Source organism: Pseudophryne corroboree, chromosome 3 (assembly GCF_028390025.1).
Source record: "Pseudophryne corroboree isolate aPseCor3 chromosome 3, aPseCor3.hap2, whole genome shotgun sequence".
Lineage (NCBI taxonomy): Eukaryota > Metazoa > Chordata > Amphibia > Anura > Myobatrachidae > Pseudophryne > Pseudophryne corroboree.
In genome coordinates, this window is record NC_086446.1 from 318,084,822 (window position 1) to 318,107,771 (window position 22,950).

At 46.3% G+C, this 22,950-nt stretch overlaps 1 long non-coding RNA gene across 1 annotated transcript in view; it reads right to left on the reverse strand.

Annotated features, from left to right (window-relative positions):
• The window catches only part of LOC135055427 (uncharacterized), an 84,150-nt gene that overhangs the window by 32,322 nt on the left and 28,878 nt on the right, over positions 1-22,950 (reverse strand). The window contains exon 2 of the long non-coding RNA XR_010243752.1: positions 1,784-1,884. This is a non-coding gene — a long non-coding RNA (uncharacterized LOC135055427). The remainder of the gene's footprint in view (positions 1-1,783; positions 1,885-22,950) is intronic.

A 22,950-nucleotide genomic window follows, 5' to 3' on the forward strand; every position in this document is an offset into this window, starting at 1 on the left:
AGTCACTCTTCTGAAGTGCATCCAGGGAGGGTGTCTGTAGGGAGGTGGGATAGTGGTGGGGCTGCTGCGGCTTCCTCCTAGACTCCGTGCCTGGCCATTCTGTTCCTGGCTGCTCTTAATCCTAGGGGGTGGGGCCACGGCGGCAAGGACACACAGTAAAGGCCCGGCACAACATAATGACGTCACAACATCATTAACATTATGCGCAGCACAGTGACCAGGAGCAGACTGAACCATGTGATGAGGGGGTGGGGAGGTGTCACCTAAGTTGCGGTTGTCTGTAGCGGTCTCCTTAAAATGTACTATTGGCTCTGCCCCAGAACCTCGGGGCCTGTTACTAATGTACCTTTGACCCCCCTGTCGCCGGGACTGCCTGGAAGCAGAGCAGCCCTCCTACTCTGTCTCTCTTTCGAAAAACATTAATTTTGTATGGAATGGATAGAGGTCTCTCTTCAAAAAGAAACGTACAATTTTTTTGATACCTCGTAGAGCTTTGCTGCTGTTTTATCACCCCATATTAAGGAACAAATCTGGTCTTATTTTAAGAACACTCCATGCTGTGCACGTGGACCCTAGAAAATATTCACAAAGGTGTGTGGGCATTACAAAAAAGCATGTTTATTGGGAATTCATTTACCATAGGCATCAATGATCCCCATTACTTTCATGTTGATTTCATAATGCACATAGCATTTATGCAGTGCTGTACTTATTTTTTATATGAAGTTTTCCTCCCCAAACAAGCTTCTGTCTAATTTTTGTGCACTAGCGATAGTAATGTGTTCAAAGAGGATTTGGTCAGAATACCGAAAGCAGGATCCCATTGGCCAGAATCCCGACAGATCCCAAAGGTAAGTACAGGGGTTAGGCTGCGGGGGTGGGGAGGTGAGGGTTAGGCTGTGGGGAGGTTAGGGTTAAGCTGCAGGAGGGGACAGTTTGGGTTAGGACACGGGAGGGGTGGGTTAGGGGTATGGGCAAGGTTAAGTTACTTACTGGGATCCATCAGGATTTTGACCTTTGTAATACTGCTGTTGGCATCCTGACCGATGGAATACTGACTTATAGATTTTCGTATCCAACCAGTTTAAAGTTACAAATGGCTGGCACGGGTCAGGCTTAACAGTTTTTCTGTCCATCATTGTTATATAGTTGTTACTCTTCACAGATAGATCTCTTAACCTTGTTTTTATAGCTGAGCTATCTAAGAGATGATGAAAAACAATAGTTTGCGGGAATCTATGACCTGCAAACTTTATTTGTTCTAATAAAAAGAATTGCCACCAAGCAACAGCTGGTGGGTTATGTAGCAAGCATTCTGATTCTCAACTGCAAGGCAGGGAAGTGATATTTTTACATCACTGACCTGCCGACACTAACAGTGAAGTTGCACCTACCAAACAGACTTTTGTAAGCTTACTGGTAGCAATCCTAATAACTAGAACACATCCGGGTGAATATTGTATGTGTTGGAAAAGAAGCAGAATAATACCCAATAATTTATATCTAAACCAACTGAATAGTTTATTTAGGAAAACAATACTGGTAAAGCTTTTGAAAGGCAAACCCTGTGTAGAAATACCATATATACAATATATATATATATATATATATATATATAAATTTAACTTTGGTTATATATATTTGCACTGTATAATATAGCAGCAAATGGTATCGGCAGCACACGGTGAAATAACGACACAAGGAGTCAGGATAAACTGCAACGTTTCGATGTGTATTACATCGTCATCAGGCACAAACAATACAATAACTAGACTCTGCTCACCTTATATCCCCACCATGTGTAACGCTAGCCGCGGCGTCCGGAACCAGGAAGTCTGACGCCCACAAATGACGTCACCTCCCCCCGTCCGTTACCGTGGTAACCTAAACAGAAACAATGTAGTGAAATAAAAACAGCAGCAGCACGGAGTTTCGCACAGGCACAGTGCATACAAATACGGTTTAAATAAGCATCAATACATGAACAATGCTGTGTACTAAATTAACTGCAAACCAGTCTGAATACATGCGACACCATAGAGAGAACAATACATTAAATTAACAATACATTAAATAAATGCGTGCAAACCCAGATTGTCATTGAGACCACGGGGTGTAAGGGTTCCTCATCTAAAAATCCAGCTGGACTCACATTTAAGTAATTTCAATGAACGATTGCCCCCCCGCAATGATGGTGGAATATGATCGATGATCATATATCTAAGATTGGCCATACTGTGACCAGCCTCCGCAAAGTGCCGCGCCACAGGATGGTCACTTTTGCCAGAGTCAATGGCAGCACGAATGGTGGAACGGTGTCCCGCCATACGCTCACGCAATGTTCTGTCGGTTTTACCGACATAAACAAGTCCACATCGACATCTGATAATGTACACGATAAATTTGGTAGTGCAGGTCACTTTGTGTCTAATAAAGAACTTTTTTCCACTATATGGATGACAAAAACTGTCACCAGCTATCAGATATCGACAAGTGACACAATTGACACACTTGTAACATCCATTGCGTCGACTCAAAAAATGCTGTGAGCTGATGGTATTTGACATGTTGGAAACATCTGTCTTTACAACCCAATCCCGAATATTCCGTCCTCTGGTATAACATGGCATAAGTCTTCTATCACCAAGATTCAAATCCTGATCTGTACTAACTATTGGCCACAACTGTTTAGACACAGATTTAATAGAGTTGCTACAGACATTGAAGTGATTAACCCATGGTAAACGCTTATCTAAGGTATTACCCCTATTGGTGTGTAATAAGTCACTCCGGGCTTTACCCAAAGCTTTCTCTTTAGCCGAAATTAAATGTGGTAAGGAATATCCCCTAGACAATAATTTACTAATCATATTATCTATTTGGGCACATGCATCCTTCCTATTGCTGCAAATGCGGCAGGCTCTGAGAAACTGTGAATAAGGGAGTCCATATTTCAAAGGTTTTGGGTGAAAACTGGTAGAATGTAACAACGTATTTCTATCAGTGTTCTTGGTATATAGATTGGTGGAAATCTGTTGATTCTCAAGTTTAACCATAACATCAAGAAAATTAATGGACTTGTCACTGACATCACAGGAGAATTTAACGGGACTATCAGACCTGTTGTGTTCCCCTATAAACGATATCAACTGCTCCTTAGTTCCAGTCCAAATCATAAATAAGTCATCTGTATAACGAACGTAAAAAAATATATTGTCTGAAATGTTGATGTTACTGAAAAAAATATCCTGTTCTGCCCGCAACATGTATGAATTAGCGTACGATGGGGCCACATTGGACCCCATCGCACAACCGGACACCTGCAGATAAAACTGCCCATCAAAAATGAAAAAATTACATGTTAATATCATTTCCAAGAGATCACAAATCAGGTCAATATCCGGTCCCACATACAGGGGATTATCAATCAATAAATGGCGCACAGCAGCAATGCCATCCGAATTGGGAATAATGTTGTATAAGCTAGATACATCCAAACTACACAGAAAGCTATTGCATGGAATCTTATCAATAGCTGCCAATTTATTCAAAAAACTGGTCGTGTCAAGTAAATAACCTGGATGGCCCAATATACAGGGTTGCAACAAACTGTCTAAATACACAGAACAGTTTTGAAATAGTGAGTCACGTGCAGCAATGATTGGACGTCCCGGAGGACTAGATGCATCTTTATGTATTTTAGGCAAAGAATTCAACAAAGGTGTAACAGGCCATTTAGGTAAGAGAGCGTCACATAGTGACTGAGAAATGTGTCCATCACTAACTGCACGGGACAATCTTTAAGACAATTTCAAAGAAAATTCAGTGGTAGGGTCATGGTCCAACAATCTGTAAACTGAAGTGTCAGCTAATTGACGCATAATCTCTGATTTATAATCAACAAGATTTTGAACAACAATTGCCCCGCCTTTATCGGCGGGGCGGATTATAATATCATCATAACTGGCAAGATTCATAAGTGCCTGAAATTCAGCTGCAGATAAATTGTTAGGACCATGTTCAGAAACTTGATTATATTTAATAGCTGTACCAACATTATGTGTAAGCATGCGAGAGAAGGTTTTAATAGACATATTCGTAGTATATGGGTCAAAAGACGATTTTTTTTGCAATTTACGCAATTGTGCAGGAAGAGACTCACATTCACTATTGCCAACATGGGCCTTAGAGCCATGAAAATGTTCATGTAAACGGAGTTGTCTGTTTAATTTAATACTATGTTACACTGTATAATATACTGTATATATGCAGAACAAGAAATGGAAGTTACATCAACTTTCTTATAATTTTAGATAATTGCAGTTGGAATAACAATAAGTGTACACACCTAGAGAATAAAGTCTATGTCTGAACTGACTTTTCAGCTACATTTGTCTTGTTTTCCAGTAATAGATGATAAAACAATATTATAAAGAAACCTTTGTTTTGCAAGTAAACGAACAGAGAAAATCGAGACTTCTCAATTTCTAGGGTCCTCTGTAGCCAGACTCTATTATTTTCATGTTCCTCAGAGGGCCTAAAAATGTATAATAGACTAATGTTTGGAAGGGTAACCAACAGAGAGCAACAGTTACTTTTTTTGGGAGGGTGGGATGGGTGCTGTTGCTAGGTGGCAATCCTTTTCTCTAGATCAAAGAAAGTTTGCAGGTCATAGATTCCTGCAAACTACTGTTTGTTCATCGGGAGGATTGCCACCAAGCAACAGCTGGTGGGCAGACTACCACGCACCTGTTGGTTGTTCTGAGAGATGTAATCTTTTCTTCATCATAAGTCTCCAATAATGTTATGCATATGACAGCATTGATGACAAATGAGCCTTGTGTATAATCAATTGTACAGGAAGACCTTCTGAGGAGCCTAAATTTTTGTATCTCCTCTCAAAAGTGGTCTTCAAATAGTGTCAAACCTGAACTCAGGGTCATATCCATTAAAGTTGAGGGTATATCTGTGTGTGAAGTAAATTTGCCTTCAAGCTCATTGGAGGGTATGGGAGGTAAACATCCTGATCACCAGTCTCCATAGTATTTTGACAATGCACGAGCAGATGATCAGCTTACAGCGTGCATTATAGTTTGAGGCAGTGGTGCAAGTAGAAAAAATGTCATACAGGTACTGTGTGCACGTGCGCCCAAAAAACGGGTGTGGCCAATGAAAACAGGGGCGTGATACACATATGGGGGGCAGATATACATATGACCCCAATAGTGCCAGATTCACGTTGTCCCACAGTGCCAAGTATACATTGCCCCACAGTACCAGATATACATTGCCCCACGGTGCTAGATATAATTTGCCCCACAGTGCCAGATACACAAATGCCCCCAGAGTGCCAGATATACATTGCCTCACAGTGCCAGATACACATTGCCCCACAGTGCCAGATACACAAATGTCCCCAGAGTGCCAGATACACGTTGCCCCACAGTGTCAGGTACACGTTGCCCCACAGTGCCAGATATACATTGCCCCACAGTGCCAGATACACATTGCCCCACAGTGCCAGATATACATTGCCTCACAGTGCCAGATACACATTGCCCCACAGTGCCAGATACACAAATGCCCCCAGAGTACCAGATATACATTGCCTCACAGTGCCAGATACACAAATGCCCCCACGGTGTCAGATATACATTGCCCCCTAGTGCCAGATACAGAAATGCCCACAAAGTGTAAGACATGCCCCCAGTGCCAGATACAGAGATGCCCCCCAGTGCCAGATACAGAAATGCCCCCAGTGCCAGATACACATGTCCCCCCAGTGCCAGATACAGAAATGCCCCCACATTGCCAGATATGCCCCCAGTGCTAGATACAGAGATCTCCCCCCAGTGCCAGATATGCCCCCACTACCAGATACAGAGATGCCCCCAGTGCCAGATATGCCCCCAGTGCCAGGTACACATGTCCTCACAGTGCCCTTCCTTCCCCTGCTGCTTACCACATTGCTGTCCTGTGTGTGAAGGGGAGGAGAGCGCAGCATGCGCCTCTCCTGCCCCCCAGTCTCCGGCGGCTGTTTACCTTCAATTAGGTGCTGGTCCGCGAGCTCTGATTGGCTCACGGGCTGGTGCCGAATTGAAGATAGACACTGAGGGGCAGGAGAGGCACATGCTGCACTCTCCTCCCCTCAAGCAGCAGCGGCACGGTAAGCAGCAGCGGAGGGAGGGAGGGAGCGGTGGCCCGGCGGCAGTTTACGGCGTACCCACGGCTAAATTCTTAAGGGTACGCCATACCCACCCGTACCCGCCCACTTGCACCGCTGGTTTGAGGCAAGACTTTGAAGCAACTTTAGATGCTGTGCTGCCTAGTAGAGAGAGACCTTTAAATTAAAAAAATATCAATACCAGATGCTATCATGTAACAATATTTCATTTAAGGGTTGAGGGTTTAGCTGTACAGAAAGGTTTTCTACATTTAATAATTGCTGTATATTCTAACGAGTGGGGTAAGAGTAGATAAACAGGAAAGAATTTAACAGTTTGGTTCATTATCATCTTTACTTTGTCTAATTCTACTAAGAATTCCACGTAAGAGACATTTAGTTATGAGCCTTTAAAATAATTTGCTACACTTTTCGGGGTTGACAAATGGGTATGACTAAATTAATTTGGTAAGCTCTACTCCGTTTATTGCAAATGCTGGGAATCCAGTGTCTTAGAAATATACATAATATATAAAAAGGAAGTCAAGGTAGTCAAAGAGTGAAAAGGCAGTCGGCAATTTAGATAAGATTTTCAGATTGGTTTATTGCTTTTAGTATTATGTGCCTTTCTATGATGTCCTGCTAAATGTCCAAAGCTGCCATGCAAAGGAACATTAAAAAAATTTCTCCATTCTGTTGATGTAGGACATAGCTGTCATAATGTGTGATTCAACCGGAATTTTTTCTGAAAATGTGCGGGCGCATGCGCAGCACACATGCTGCGCATGTGCCCCTGCATTTTCTGCGGGGGGCTGCATAAAATGCGATCGCCTATGCCTGTCAATTACTGACTAGCAGTGACAAGTTTTTAAGAAAACCTGAGGAGAGCTTGTGAGTTCCTGCATAGGAGACTCCATCGTGGAGAGATGCGGTGACTACTATTGTTCCAATAGGCAAAATATAAGGTGTGTTTGAGAAGCAAAATAACATGACAGGACACCGGAATAAAAGCATTTTACAATAAAATTGTAACCGACTGTTGTTTAGATGTATTAAAATTGGAAGACAAGCATTCTGGAGAACTGTTTTAACATATAAACCATTCTAGTTTAGTAAAAAGGGAATGCCATGCAAACTCTCCACATGAAATATGGGATTTGAAAAGCTGTTTTGCACTTTTACATTGAATAGTGGTCTGAATGACAAATGTTCATTTTCTTTTTGATAGAGAAGTTCTGATGGATCAGCTATGCAAAAATCGTGTATGGCTTCGATGAGAAATCAAATTAATGGCAAGTTGACACCAACTTGTATTGTCTTTCACCATTTGTCTATGGGAAGCTCTCTCTACTTAAAGTCTAGCTCTGGAAGCACAATGCACAAAAGGTTTCTTACAGTATGTTTACCTTGAGCTCTAGGCTTTAGTATCGCAAAGGACCTGTGAACCATATAACAAGACCTTACTCCTGACAGAAATTCTGGTCCAAACAGGTCTGCGTGTGAGAGACTAGAATAGTCCAGATACTTTGGTTCTAGATTTGATAATTCTGCTCTAGCGAGCCATCATGCTATTCTAGAGTTTGCAAAATAGGTAACTGCATGTCCCACAATAAAGTAGCCCTGCTGACAACTTTTAGAAGGGCGTGAGAAAAAATGTATCCAGGGAGCATACAGATTATTCTTCCTTTCTCCCTAGCCCAGGACATATAGCAAAGGACCTGTTGCAACTGTAATTTTAATTGAGTTTTTCTCAGTTTTATTTGAGAAATCAGCAGTTTATCACACAATAATGCAGTAGGAGATGCATCAAAAACTGGGAAAAGAGAATTGGCACATCAGGCAGGCCTATCAGAATCCTCAGCATTATATAATTTTATTTTATAAGTGTAGATTGAATGCCTCAGATTGCAAATGCAAAGCCCAGTGTGAGAATGGAGTATAGGTTAGGCAGAGGTGTCTTGGCAGCTACAGCCAACCAGAGGTGTAGCAAGGTGTCATGGTGCCTGGAGCAAGGTATGTTTTGGTGGCCCCCTCCCCTGTACTGAATTGGGGGCGTGGCCATCAGGGCCGGTTCTAGACCTTGAGACATCCAGGGAGAAAGTTTCCTTTGGCACCCCCCCCCCCCCCACACACACACACACTCCCACAGGATAAGCATAGTGCGCGCCTAAGGCGCGCAGCAAAAGATAGGAGTGTGGCTTTATAGGGAAGGGGCATGGCCACAGTTATGTTCCCTGTAGTTATGGACGCAGTAGTTGTGCCCCCTGTAAATTTGCCCCCAGTAGTTGTGCCCCCTGTAGATTTGACACCAGTAGCTGTGCCCGGAGTAGTTGTGCCCCCTGTAGCTGTGCCCACAGTAGGTGTGCCCCCTGCAGCTGTTCCCCCAGTAGGTGTGCTCCCTGTAGCTGTGCCCCCAGTAGTTGTGCCCCCTGTAGCTGTGGCCCCAGTAGGTGTGCCCCTGTAGCTGTGCCCCCAGTAGGTGTGCCCCCTGTAGCTGTGGCCCCAGTAGGTGTGCCCCTTTAGCTGTGCCGCCAGTAGGTGTGTCCCTGTAGCTGTGCCCCCTGTAGCTGTGGCCCCAGTAGGTGTGCCCCTGTAGCTGTGCCCCCAGTAGCTGTGCCCCCAGTAGCAGTGCCCCCAGTAGGTGTGCCCCCTGTAGCTGTGGCCCCAGTAGGTGTGCACTTGTAGCAGTGCCCCCAGTAGATGTGCCCCCTGTAGCTGTGGCCCCAGTAGGTGTACCCCTGTAGCTGTGGCCCCAGTAGCTGTGCCCCCTGTAGCTGTGCCCCCTGGTAGCGCCAAAAACACAAAATAAAATAAAAAACAAACAAAAAAAATACTCATCTGCCCGCTTCTGCTTCCCGACTGCTGCTGGCCGCGTCTCCGCCATCTGTGCGTGTGATGCGTGACGTCACATGCAAGTCACGGACCAGAGAGGAGGAGGGAGGGGAGCGGAGAGAAGGGACGGGAGGGGAGAGGAGGGATGGGAGGGGAGGCGAGGGAAGGGGAGGGAGAGATTTGAAGCAGCTCAGGCTTCCAGCTGTCAGTGACTGACAGCTGTGGCTGTGAGCTGCTTGCGGCCAGGCAGAGGTTCCGGCGAAGTCGAGCTGCGGCGCCCTGTACTGTCTTGGGCGCCTGGAGCTCGAGATCCACCAGAACCGCCCTCCCTACACCCCTGAAGCCACCCCTGTGATCTGGTATTAGGATTCCCATTCAAGAAGTGTGGGAATTATTAGGAAGGGAAAGTGTTAGTGACATTGGCCAGCAGTCACATTGGGTGACATGTAATAAGATGCGATTTTTAGTAAGATTCTGGAATTGCCCCGTATCGCATGTTTTGAAAGCGTTAATTTTTTGTCGAAATTACAAATGTACTAGGATGCGAATTCGGGAGTGAAACATGCGATGTCATGCAATTTGTCGCGCTATTATGACCCGGTAATGTGCGCTTTTCTGACCTACCAGAATGCGATTTACAACACCACCATTACACACAAGCAAAGAACCCCACCTATTGGCCGAGCTAAGTCCCCTGGAATCTGCATCACACACCCTATATAAAGGGCTCCGGTGCCATTTTGCCCTTTGTTAGGCTGGGAGGAGTGTAAGATGGAGAGGAGAGTGAGCAAGAGAGGCAGAGAGAGCATCGTGGAGAGAGGCAGCATGGTGGCAAGGAGGGCAGTGGCTGGGAGGAGTCAGGAGGAGCAAGCTCAGCATGAGGAGCAGGAGGAGGCTGGTGCTGGAAGCAGGCAAACTGACACAGAGTCCTCTCCTTTTGAGAGGGAGCAGGAGGAAGAGCTGGAGGAGCCTCTCCTTAGTGACGTCAACTGGCAGCAGGAGGAGGGTTATGGGGGCCAGTTTGAGGAGGAGGAGGAGGCCGCAGAGGAGGGTGAGGAAGGCCCTATACCAGGGCAGACTCCCAGTGGTCGCCATGTGTGTTTCTCCTATGAGGGAAACTGTGCCCTAGTCAGGGCAATGGTGCCAGTTTTTAATCGGCTTCTGAGGAAGAATAACCATCACACTAATATGGTGCGTAAGCGCAAAATGTGGGAGGACATTACAGACGCAGTTAATGCGGTCAGCATTTTCAAGCGAAAAGTCGTGAACGTTAAAAAAATATTTAACAACATAAAGAGACTGCTCAAAATGAAGATGGCTGCAGAGAGAAAGGAGGCCAGACGCACAGGGGGAGGTACCAGTGCACCCAGTTTACAGCCTACGAGGAACAACTTAAGCGAATAATACCGCCAGTTGACTTCATGGCACAAATAAGTGTGTTACTGACCAAATAAGCACACCATTATGGTTTCAGAGTCATGCTGCATTGTTACGCATTAAAACAGTACTGTTAAAAGGACATATTAGGAAACATATTAAAAGATAACTTGAATGTACCTACCAAGTAGCCATCCCTCAGACATGGTGTGCTGCTGGAAGCGTTCCCAAAGGGATGAGTGACGCAGGATATAGGCATCATGCAAGACCCTGGGTAACCTGCAACCACACTGAGAATTCTAAGGTTAGCGTCACACACCACCTGTACATTGAGGGAGTGATGCCCATGTCGATTGACAAAGACTTACCCCCTCACCTGTGGTGCCAGAATCCCAATGTGGGTGCAGTCTATGGCCCCCAGCACATTAGGGAATGCTGAGAGCCGATAAAATGCCATCTTCAGGTCCTGCCACTCGGACTCAGAACTTGGGAATGTGATATACTGTATGTGCACCACAGCTTCTTCAAGGCATAGAACACTTGAGTTAAATGCCTTGAGAAAGTGGCTTGTGTAACGCTACCCCCAGCGACCAAGAGCCCACAGACTGAGTGGTGCCTGTGGCAAAAAAGTGCAGGGTACACATTAATTTTTGCAGCCCAGACATTGCATAGTTGGCAGAGCCATATGGCTCCAAATCATGTCTCACCTGCTCATATAAGCTCAAGAGGTTTGTGCGGTTCTGCCGAAACATCACCACCTCTTGATCTGAGAGGGAGTCCAGGTACACCCTCGCACGGTACCTAGGTGAAGCACAAAGTGGTCTGGGGACCTGTACCTGGTGCGCAGCCTGCGCCCTCCTCCTGCGCAGCTCCTCCAAACGTGCAATATCACATACACACAGCTGAACTCGTTACTGCAAAAACTCCATTGCTTAATCCCTCACAGGTGCCCTGGATGATGTATGGGTATTTGTAAGGGTGTTTCTGATGAAAGTATGGCTCACCTGTGCAAAAGGTAACCCTTTGTTTTTTTGGGATGGTGGAAGTACTCCAAATCGCCTAGCTGTACCTGGTCTGTTTTGTGTGCGGTTTTTAGTCAATTGTTAGTGTGATTTCCAAAATTGCATCCTATTACATTTGCGAGTTGTATACTTTTGAATGGGCAAACATCTGGATGCGAGTTAAAGTGCAAAATGAAATCGACAGGTGAAAATATGCGATTTTCTCTGGGAAAAATGCGAATTAGAGTGCAATTCGCATCCTATTACATTTGTGATTTACTCAAAACAGGCAATTTCGGCCGATTTTTGACTAAAAGTCTAAAAATCTCATACTATTACATGTCACCCATTATTGGGGGTCATTCCGAGTTGATCGCTAGCTGCTGTTGTTCACAGAGCAGCGATCAGGCTAAAAATCGGCATTTCTGCGCATGTCGTACGGGTACAATGAGCATCGTGGGTTTGCACACAGTCTTACGAAGATTCCAGTCGCACGGCCGAACGCAGGAAGATTGACATGAAGTGGGCGTTTCTGGGTGGCAACTGACCGTTTTCAGGGAGTGCTTAGAAAAACGCAGGCGTGTCAGGGAAAATGCAGGCGTGGCTGGGCGAATGCTGGGCGGGTGTGTGACGTCAAAAGTCGTCCCTCCATCGTTAGAATCAGCGCACATGAAGAGTAACTACAGGGCTGGTCTTGTTTTGCACAAAAAGATTTTGCAGGCGCATTGCTGCACAAGCGTTCGCACTTCTGCAAAGTGAAAATACACTCCCCAGTGGGCGGCGACAATGCATTTGCACGGCTCCTAAAAACTGCTAGCGAGAGTTCAACTCGGAATGACCCCCATTATCTCTTATTCAGAGATAGGTTTCTAATGTTTACTTAGCTGACATCCCTGTGAGGATTTATTTATTTATTTATTTTAGTGGCAACATCAGTCTTGAACATGTGCCTACCTCAGAAAATGGTTTATTATGATCAGAGACCATTTTTACCTCGGAGTCCGAGGGATTATTATTTCCTCACAACTACTACCTGAGAAGGATGATGATGAAGATAACTAGTGATGAGCGGGTTCGGATCCTCGGATACCAAACCCCCCCGAACTTCACCCATTTTACACGGGTCCGAGGCATACTCGGATTCTCCCGTATGGCTCGGTTAACCCGAGCGCGCCCGAACGTCATCATCCTGCTGTCGGATTCTTGCGAGATTCGGATTCTATATAAGCAGCCGCGCGTCGCCGCCATTTTCACTCGTGCATTGGAAATGTTAGGGAGAGGACGTGGCTGGCGTCCTCTCCGTTTATTAATAATATTTGTGCTTATTGCTTAATTGTGGGGACTGGGGAGCAGCTGTATTATATAGGAGGAGTACAGTGCAGAGTTTTGCTGACAGTGACCACCAATATACGTTGTCTGCCTGAAAAACACTCCATATCTGTGCTCAGTGTGCTGCATATATCTGTGCTCACACTGCTTAATTGTGGGGACTGGGGAGCATCTGTATTATATAGGAGGAGTACAGTGCAGAGTTTTGCTGACCAGTGACCACCAGTATACGTTGTCTGCCTGAAAAACACTCCATATCTGTGCTCAGTGTGCTGCATATATCTGTGCTCACACTGCTTAATTGTGGGGACTGGGGAGCAGCTGTATTATATAGGAGGAGTACAGTGCAGAGTTTTGCTGACAGTGACCACCAGTATACGTTGTCTGCCTGAAAAACACTCCATATCTGTGCTCAGTGTGCTGCATATATCTGTGCTCACACTGCTTAATTGTGGGGACTGGGGAGCAGCTGTGTTATATAGGAGGAGCAGAGGCGGAACTACCGGCAGTGCAAGCAGTGCGTTGCACTGGGGCCCGCCTCTGTCCTGGGGCCCAAGCATGTGATGAGTCAAACTGACTCATTACATGCCGCTGTGCGCTGCAGGCAACCGCTGCCCGCAGCGCACAGCCGCCCGGAGAGGAGCAGCGGCACGGACGGGGGAAGGAGGAGGAGGGAGGTGAAGAAGGGAGCCGCAGCAGCGCTTTGTTACTGGTGGAGGCGCTGCTGCCCCTCTGCTTCACTATAGGCTGTCTTCCGAGAACAGCCTATAGGGAAGCAGAGGGGCAGCAGCAGCAGCGCCTCCACCAGTAACAAAGCGCTGCTGCGGCTCCCTTCTTCACCTCCGTCCTCCACCTCCTCTACTGCCCGGGAATCGTCTGACGCGGCTGCACCAAGGAACCTGAGCCGGCAGAGAGGGTAAGTATAATTCTTCTTTCTTTCTTTTTCTCTTTTTCTTTCTTTCTTTCTTTCTCTTTCTTTCTTTCTTGGGCCTGCCTGCCGCTATGTGTAAAAATGGGGGACTGCCTGCCGCTATGTGTAAAAAGAGGAATCAGCCTGCCGCAATGTGTAAAAAGGGGGGACTGCCTGACGTAATGTGTAAAAAGGGGGAATCAGCCTGCCGCAATGTGTAAAAAAGGGGGACTGCCTGACGTAATGTGTAAAAAAGGGGGACTGCCTGACGTAATGTGTAAAAAGGGGGAATCAGCCTGCCGCAATGTGTAAAAAGGGGGGACTGCCTGACGTAATGTGTAAAAAGGGGGAATCAGCCTGCCGCAATGTGTAAAAAGGGGGGACTGCCTGACGTAATGTGTAAAAAGGGGGAATCAGCCTGCCGCAATGTGTAAAAATGGGGGACTGCCTGCCGCTATGTGTAAAAAGGGGTAATCTGCCTGCCGCTATGTGTAAAAAGATGTAATCTGCCTGCCGCAATGTGTAAAAATGGGGAATCTGCCTGCCGTAATGTGTAAAAATGGGGACGCTGTCTGCCGTAATGTGTAACAAGGGCACGCTGTCTGCCGTAATGTGTAAAAAGGGGACGCTGTCTGCCGTTATGTGTAAAAAGGGGATGCTGTCTGCCGTAATGTGTAACAAGGGCACGCTGTCTGCCGTTATGTGTAAAAAGTGTACGCTGTCTGCCGCTATGTGTAACAAGGGCACGCGGTCTGCCGTTATGTGTAAAAAGGGCACGCTGTCTGCCGTTATGTGTAAAAAGGGCACGCTGTCTGCCGTTATGTGTAAAAAGTGCACGCTGTCTGCTGTAATGTGTAAAAAGAGGAATCTGTCCGCTGTAAGGTGTTAAAGGGTCTCTACCTGGTGTAGTGGTGCTATTGTGCGGCGTAATTTGAATAATTGAGACTACTGTGTACCGTTTTATGAATTGGTATTATTTTGTGGCCACACCCCTTCCCCACGAAGCCACGCCACTATGTATTTTTGTACGCGCCTACGGCACGCACTGCCCCTGTTTTGCATGCAGGGGTGGGGCTCCGATGCCGTTTCTTGCACACAGTGCTAAAATGTCTAGTTACGGCACTGTTGCTAGGTATCCATTTCTCTGGACCTGAGCAGGTCCCCCTCACCAGATCCTCTCCAGGGGTGAGGGGGTGGACTTGGATGGGATGTGTGTCGGGGGGAATGTGGGGGGGGGGCAAAGCATTTTGTCGCACCTGGGCCCACCGCTTGCTAGTTCCGCCACTGAGGAGGAGTACAGTGCAGAGATTTGCTGACAATGACCACCAGTATACGTTGTCTGCCTGAAAAACACTCCATATCTGTGCTCAGTGTGCTGCATATATCTGTGCTCACACTGCTTTATTGTGGGCACTGGGGACCACCAGTATATTATATAGGAGGAGTACAGTGCAGAGTTTTGCTGACCAGTGACCACCAGTATACGTTGTCTGCCTGAAAAACACTCCATATCTGTGCTAAGTGTGCTGCATATATCTGTGCTCACACTGCTTAAATGTGGGGACTGGGGAGCATCTGTATTATATAGGAGGAGTACAGTGCAGAGTTTTGCTGACAGTGACCACCAGTATACGTTGTCTGCCTGAAAAAAACTCCATATCTGTGCTCAGTGTGCTGCATATATCTGTGCTCACACTGCTTAATTGTGGGGACTGGGGAGCAGCTGTATTATATAGGAGGAGTACAGTGCAGAGCTTTGCTGACAGTGACCACCAGTATATGTTGTCTGCCTGAAAAACACTCCATATCTGTGCTCAGTGTGCTGCATATAACTGTGCTCACACTGCTTTATTGTGGGCACTGGGGACCACCAGTATATTATATAGGAGGAGTACAGTGCAGAGTTTTGCTGACCAGTGACCACCAGTATATGTTGTCTGCCTGAAAAACACTCCATATCTGTGCTCAGTGTGCTGCATATATCTGTGCTCATACTGCTTAATTGTGGGGACTGGGGAACAGCTGTATTATATAGGAGGAGTACAGTGCAGAGTTTTGCTGACAGTGACCACCAGTATACGTTGTCTGCCTGAAAAACACTCCAAATCTGTGCTCAGTGTGCTGCATATATCTGTGCTCACACTGCTTAATTGTGGGGACTGGGGAGCAGCTGTATTATATAGGAGTACAGTGCAGAGTTTTGCTGACAGTGACCACCAGTATACGTTGTCTGCCTGAAAAACACTCCATATCTGTGCTCAGTGTGCTGCATATATCTGTGCTCACACTGCTTTATTGTGGGCACTGGGGACCACCAGTATATTATATAGGAGGAGTACAGTTCAGAGTTTTGCCGACCAGTGACCACCAGTATATGTTGTCTGCCTGAAAAACACTCCATATCTGTGCTCAGTGTTCTGCATATATCTGTGCTCACACTGCTTAATTGTGGGGACTGGGGAGCAGCTGTATTATATAGGAGGAGTATATTGCAGAGTTTTGCTGACAGTGACCACCATTATACGTTGTCTGCCTGAAAAACACTCCATATCTGTGCTCAGTGTGCTGCATATATCTGTGCTCACACTGCTTAATTGTGGGGACTGGGGAGCAGCTGTATTATATAGGAGGAGTATATTGCAGAGTTTTGCTGACAGTGACCACCATTATACGTTGTCTGCCTGAAAAACACTCCATATCTGTGCTCAGTGTGCTGCATATATCTGTGCTCACACTGCTTAATTGTGGGGACTGGGGAGCATCTGTATTATATAGGAGGAGTACAGTGCAGAGTTTTGCTGACAGTGACCACCAGTATACGTTGTGTGCCTGAAAAACACTCCATATCTGTGCTCAGTGTGCTGCATATATCTGTGCTCACACTGCTTAATTGTGGGGACTGGGGAGCAGCTGTATTATATAGGAGGAGTACAGTGCAGAGTTTTGCTGACAGTGACCACCAGTATACGTTGTCTGCCTGAAAAACACTCCATATCTGTGCTCAGTGTGCTGCATATATCTGTGCTCACACTGCTTTATTGTGGGCACTGGGGACCACCAGTATATTATATAGGAGGAGTACAGTGCAGAGTTTTGCTGACCAGTGACCACCAGTATACGTTGTCTGCCTGAAAAACACTCCATATCTGTGCTCAGTGTGCTGCATATATCTGTGCTCACACTGCTTAATTGTGGGGACTGGGGAGCAGCTGTATTATATAGGAGGAGTACAGTGCAGAGTTTTGCTGACAGTGACCACCAGTATACGTTGTCTGCCTGAAAAACACTCCATATCTGTGCTCAGTGTGCTGCATATATCTGTGCTCACACTGCTTAATTGTGGGGACTGGGGAGCAGCTGTATTATATAGGAGGAGTACAGTGCAGAGTTTTGCTGACAGTGACCACCAGTATACGTTGTCTGCCTGAAAAACACTCCATATCTGTGCTCAGTGTGCTGCATATATCTGTGCTCACACTGCTTTATTGTGGGGACTGGGGAGCAGCTGTATTATATAGGAGGAGTACAGTGCAGAGTTTTGCTGACCAGTGACCACCAGTATACGTTGTCTGCCTGAAAAACACTCCATATCTGTGCTCAGTGTGCTGCATATATCTGTGCTCACACTGCTTAATTGTGGGGACTGGGGAGCAGCTGTATTATATAGGAGGAGTACAGTGCAGAGCTTTGCTGACAGTGACCCCCAGTATACGTTGTCTGCCTGAAAAACACTACATATCTGTGCTCAGTGTGCTGCATATATCTGCGCTCACACTGCTTTATTGTGGGCACTGGGGACCACCAGTATATTATATAGGAGGAGTACAGTGCAGAGTTTTGCTGACCAGTGACCACCTGTATACGTTGTCTGCCTGAAAAACACTCCATAACTGTGCTCAGTGTGCTGCATATATCTGTGCTCACACTGCTTAATTGTGGGGACTGGGGAGCAGCTGTATTATATAGGAGGAGTACAGTGCAGAGTTTTGCTGACAGTGACCACCAGTATACGTTGTCTGCCTGAAAAACACTCCATATCTGTGCTCAGTGTGCTGCATATATCTGTGCTCACACTGCTTAATTGTAGGGACTGGGGAGCAGCTGTATTATATAGGAGTACAGTGCAGAGTTTTGCTGACAGTGACCACCAGTATAAGTTGTCTGCCTGAAAAACACTCCATATCTGTGCTCAGTGTGCTGCATATATCTGTGCTCACACTGCTTTATTGTGGGGACTGGGGACCACCAGTATATTATATAGGAGGAGTACAGTGCAGAGTTTTGCTGACAAGTGACCACCAGTATACGTTGTCTGCCTGAAAAACACTCCATATCTGTGCTCAGTGTGCTGCATATATCTGTGCTCACACTGCTATATTGTGGGGACTGGGGACCACCAGTATATTATATAGGAGGAGTACAGTGCAGAGTTTTGCTGACAGTGACTACCAGTATATATAGCAGTACGGTACGGAAGGCCACTGCTCTACCTACCTCTGTGTCGTCAAGTATACTATCCATCCATACCTGTGGTGCATTTCAGTTGTGCGCAGTATATATAGTAGTTGGCCATTGCTATTGATACTGGCATATAATTCCCCACATTAAAAAATGGAGAACAAAAATGTGGAGGTTAAAATAGGGAAAGATCAAGATCCACTTCCCCCTCGTGCTGAAGCTGCTGCCACTAGTCATGGCCGAGACGATGAAATGCCATCAACGTCGTCTGCCAAGGCCGATGCCCAATGTCATAGTAGAGAGCATGTAAAATCCAAAAAACAAAAGTTCAGTAAAATGACCCAAAAATCTAAATTGAAAGCATCTGATGAGAAGCGTAAACTTGCCAATATGCCATTTACGACACGGAGTGGCAAGGAACGGCTGAGGCCCTGGCCTATGTTCATGGCTAGTGGTTCAGATTCACATGAGGATGGAAGCACTCATCCTCTCGCTAGAAAAATGAAAAGACTTAAGCTGGCAAAAGCACAGCAAAGAACTGTGCGTTCTTCTAAATCACAAATCCCCAAGGAGAGTCCAATTGTGTCGGTTGCGATGCCTGACCTTCCCAACACTGGACGGGAAGAGCTTGCGCCTTCCACCATTTGCACGCCCCCTGCAAGTGCTGGAAGGAGCACCCGCAGTCCAGTTCCTGATAGTCAAATTGAAGATGTCACTGTTGAAGTACACCAGGATGAGGATATGGGTGTTGCTGGCGCTGGGGAGGAAATTGACAAGGAGGATTCTGATGGTGAGGTGGTTTGTTTAAGTCAGGCACCCGGGGAGACACCTGTTGTCCGTGGGACGAATATGGCCATTGACATGCCTGGTCAAAATACAAAAAAAATCAGCTCTTCGGTGTGGAATTATTTCAATACAAATGCGGACAACAGGTGTCAAGCCGTGTGTTGCCTTTGTCAAGCTGTAATAAGTAGGGCTAAGGACGTTAACCACCTAGGAACATCCTCCCTTATACGTCACCTGGAGCGCATTCATCAGAAGTCATTGACAAGTTCAAAAACTTTGGGTGACAGCGGAAGCAGTCCACTGACAACTAAATCCCTTCTTCCTCTTGTACCCAAGCTCCTGCAAACCACCCCATCAACTCCCTCAATGTCAATTTCCTCCTTAGACAGGAACGCCAATAGTCCTGCAGGACATGTCACAGGCAAGACTGACGAGTCCTCTCCTAACTGGGATTCCTCCGATGGATCCTTGAGTGGAACGCCTACTGCTGCTGGCGCTGCTGTTGCTGCTGCTGGGAGTCAATCGTCATCCCAGAGGGGAAGTCGGAAGACCACTTGTACTACTTCCAGTAAGTAACTGTCCAGTCCAACAGTCCTTTGCGAGGAAGATGAAATATCACAGCAGTCATCCTGTTGCAAAGCGGATAACTCAGGCCTTGACAACTATGTTGGTGTTAGATGTGCGTTCAGTATCCGCCGTTAGTTCACAGGTACTTACAGAATTTCTTGAGGTAGCGTGTCCCCGTTCCCAAATAGCATATAGGTTTCACTTCTTTAGGCAGGCGATACCGAGAATGTACACAGACATCAGAAAAAGAGTCACCACTGTCCTAAAAAATGCAGTTGTACCCAATGTCCACTTGACCACGGACATGTGGACAAGTGGAGCAGGGCAGACTCAGGACTATATGACTGTGACAGCCCACTGGGTAGAAGAATTGCCTCCCGCAGCAACAACATCAGCAGCGGCAACAGTAGCAGCATCTCGCCACGCCAACTCGTTCCTAGGCAGGCTACGCTTTGTATCACCGCTTTCCAGATGAGGCACACAGCTGACAACCTCTTACGGAAACTGAGGAACATCATCGCAGATTGGCTTACCCCAATTGGACTCTCCTGGGGATTTGTGACATCGGACAATGCCGCCAATATTGTGCGTGCATTACATGTGGGCAAATTCCAGCATGTCCCATGTTTTGCACATACAATGAATTTGGTGGAGCAGAATTTTTTAAAAACCGACAGGGGCGTGCAGGAGATGCTGTCAGTGGCCCGAAGAATTGCGGCCCACTTTCGGCATTCAGCCACCGCGTGCCGAAGACTGGAGCACCAACAAACACTCCTGAACATGCCCCACCATCAGCTGAAGCAAGAGGTGGTAACGAGGTTGAATTCAACCCTCTATATGCTTCAGAGGATGGAGGAGCAGCAAAAGGCCATTCAAGCCTATACATCTGCCTGCGATATAGGCAAAGGAGGGGGAATGCACCTGACTCAAGCACAGTGGAGAATGATTTCAATGTTGTGCAAGGTTCTCCAACCTTTTGAACTTGCCACACATGAAGTCAGTTCAGACACTGCCAGCCTAAGTCAGGTCATTCCCCTCATCAGGCTTTTGCAGAAGCAGCTGGAGAGATTGAAGGAGGAGCTAAAATGGAGCGATTCCGCTAGGCATGTGGGACTTGTGGATGGAGCCCTTCATTCGCTTAACCAGGATTCACGGGTGGTCAATTTGTTGAAATCAGAGCACTACATTTTGACCACCGTAGTCAATCCTAGGTTTAAAGCCTACGTTGTATCTCTCTTTCCGGCAGACACAAGTCTGCAGATGTTCAAAGACCTGCTGGTGAGACACTTGTCAAGTCAAACGGAACGTGACCCGCCAACAGCTACTCCTTCATTTTCTCCCGCCACTGGAGCTGCCAGGAAAAGGATCAAATTTCCAAAACCACCCGCTGGCGGTGATGCAGGGCAGTCAGGAGCAAGTGCTGACATCTGGTCAGGACTGAAGGACCTGCCAACGATTACTGACATGTCGTCTACTGTCACTGCATATGATTCTGTCACCATTGAAAGAATGGGGGAGGATTATTTGAGTGACAGCATCACATGTCAGACAGTCCGTACATATACTGGCAGGAAAAAGAGGCAATTTGGAGGCCCTTGCACAAACTGGCTTTATTTTACCTAAGTTGCCCCCCCCTCCAGTGTGTACTCCGAAAGAGTGTTTAGTGCAGCCGGTCACCTTGTCAGCGATCGGCGTAGGAGGTTACTTCCAGAAAATGTGGAGAAGATGATGTTCATCAAAATGAATACGTGGAGACATTTTCCAGCAATTGCCTCCAGAAAGTACACAGGGACCTGTGATGGTAGATTCCAGTGGGGACGAATTAATACTCTGTGAGGAGGGGGATGTACACAGTGAAAGGGGTGAGGAATCGGAGGATGAGGAGGAGGTGGACATCTTGCCTCTGCAGAGCCAGTTTGTGCAAGGAGAGATTGATTGCTTCTTTTTTGGTGGGGGCCCAAACCAACCAATCATTTCAGCCACAGTCATGTGGCAGACCCTGTCGCTGAAATGATGGGTTTGTTAAAGTGTGCATATCCTGCGTATACAACATAAGGGTGGGTGGGAGGGCCCAAGGACAATTCCATATTGCACCTCTTTTTTTTATTTATCTTTGTATCATGTGCTGTTTGGGGACTATTTTTTTAAGTGCCATCCTGTCTGACACTGCAGTGCCACTCCTAGATGGGCCAGGTGTTTGTGCCGCCCACTTGGGTCGCTTAGCTTAGTCATCCAGTGACCTCAGTGTAAATTTTAGGACTAAAAATAATATTGTGACGTGTGAGGTGTTCAGAATAGACTGGAAATGAGTGGAAATGATGGTTATTGAGGTTAATAATACTATATAGGATCAAAATTACCCCCAAATTCTATGATTTAAGCTGTTTTTGAGGGTTTTTTTTTTAAAAACACCCGAATCCAAAATGCTTCCGGATCCGACATAAATTCTTAAGGGAGGTTTTGCCAAAACGCTTCCGAATTCAAAACACGACCGCGGAACCGAATCCAAAACCAAAACACAAAACCCGAAAAATGTCCGGTGTACATCTCTAGAATATACACAGCGCCCTACCCTCCCATATTACCCCATTACCTACAGCACACAGCATTACACACAGGCCCTCTCCCCCCCTATTACCCCCAGTACATATAGGGCCTAATTCAGACCTGGGCCTATATTTACTAATATTTGTGTTTGAGTCGGTTTGTGTAGTGTTTAAACTCGTTTTGTATCGGGTGCATTTTCATGCAACTTTTTGAAACTATATACGCCAAGTTACTAAGCAGTCGAGTTAATGGTTTTCGTGTTTTCCGATGTCGATGCCAGTCGGGTTTTTTTGGCACATTTACGGCCGTCATTGTCGTTTGCGTATGTGTTTTTGTTGTTTTTACAGGTTTATTTTCTATGTTAAACGCGGCAGGGTTATTTATCAACCACGGCCGCATTTTCACTTTTAGTTTCGTTTTTCATCCCCATTCATGATTGGTTGTGTTTCAGATGTAGGAGTGTCTGTGCGCAACCATATAAATACGCCCCAAACCGTCTGCACCTCGTGGGTTTAGTTAGTGGTGAGGAGGGAGGTTGTGCTGTGGAGGTTGGTGAGTAATTGGTTTGGTGAGGAGTTTTTGGGGCGATTTCTGAGTGTAGTATTGTGTTTGAAAGTAGTCTTGTCATTCTTGTAGTCTTCTTTTTTTGGTTTTGTCTCATTTATTGTCCAAGTTTTTTTGATTTAGAGTCCCTTGTCATTGTGTGTGTGTGTGTGTGTGTGTGTGTGTGTGTGTGTGTGTGTGTGAGAGAGAGTTGTGCAGTGGTAGTGGAGGAGTGTGTTGTTTGTTTTTCTTTTTTCTGTGTTAATTGTTTAACCACACAATTATGTCTGACTTAGAGGTGAGTGAGGTGGTGGGTGTGAGTGAGGGGGAAGAGGTTGATCAGGTGGAGGAGGTGAGTGAGAGTGAGGTTAGTGAGGTGGAGGAAGTGGGTGAGGTTGCTGCAGCAGCCTCAAGTGACAGTGATAGTGACAGTCAGA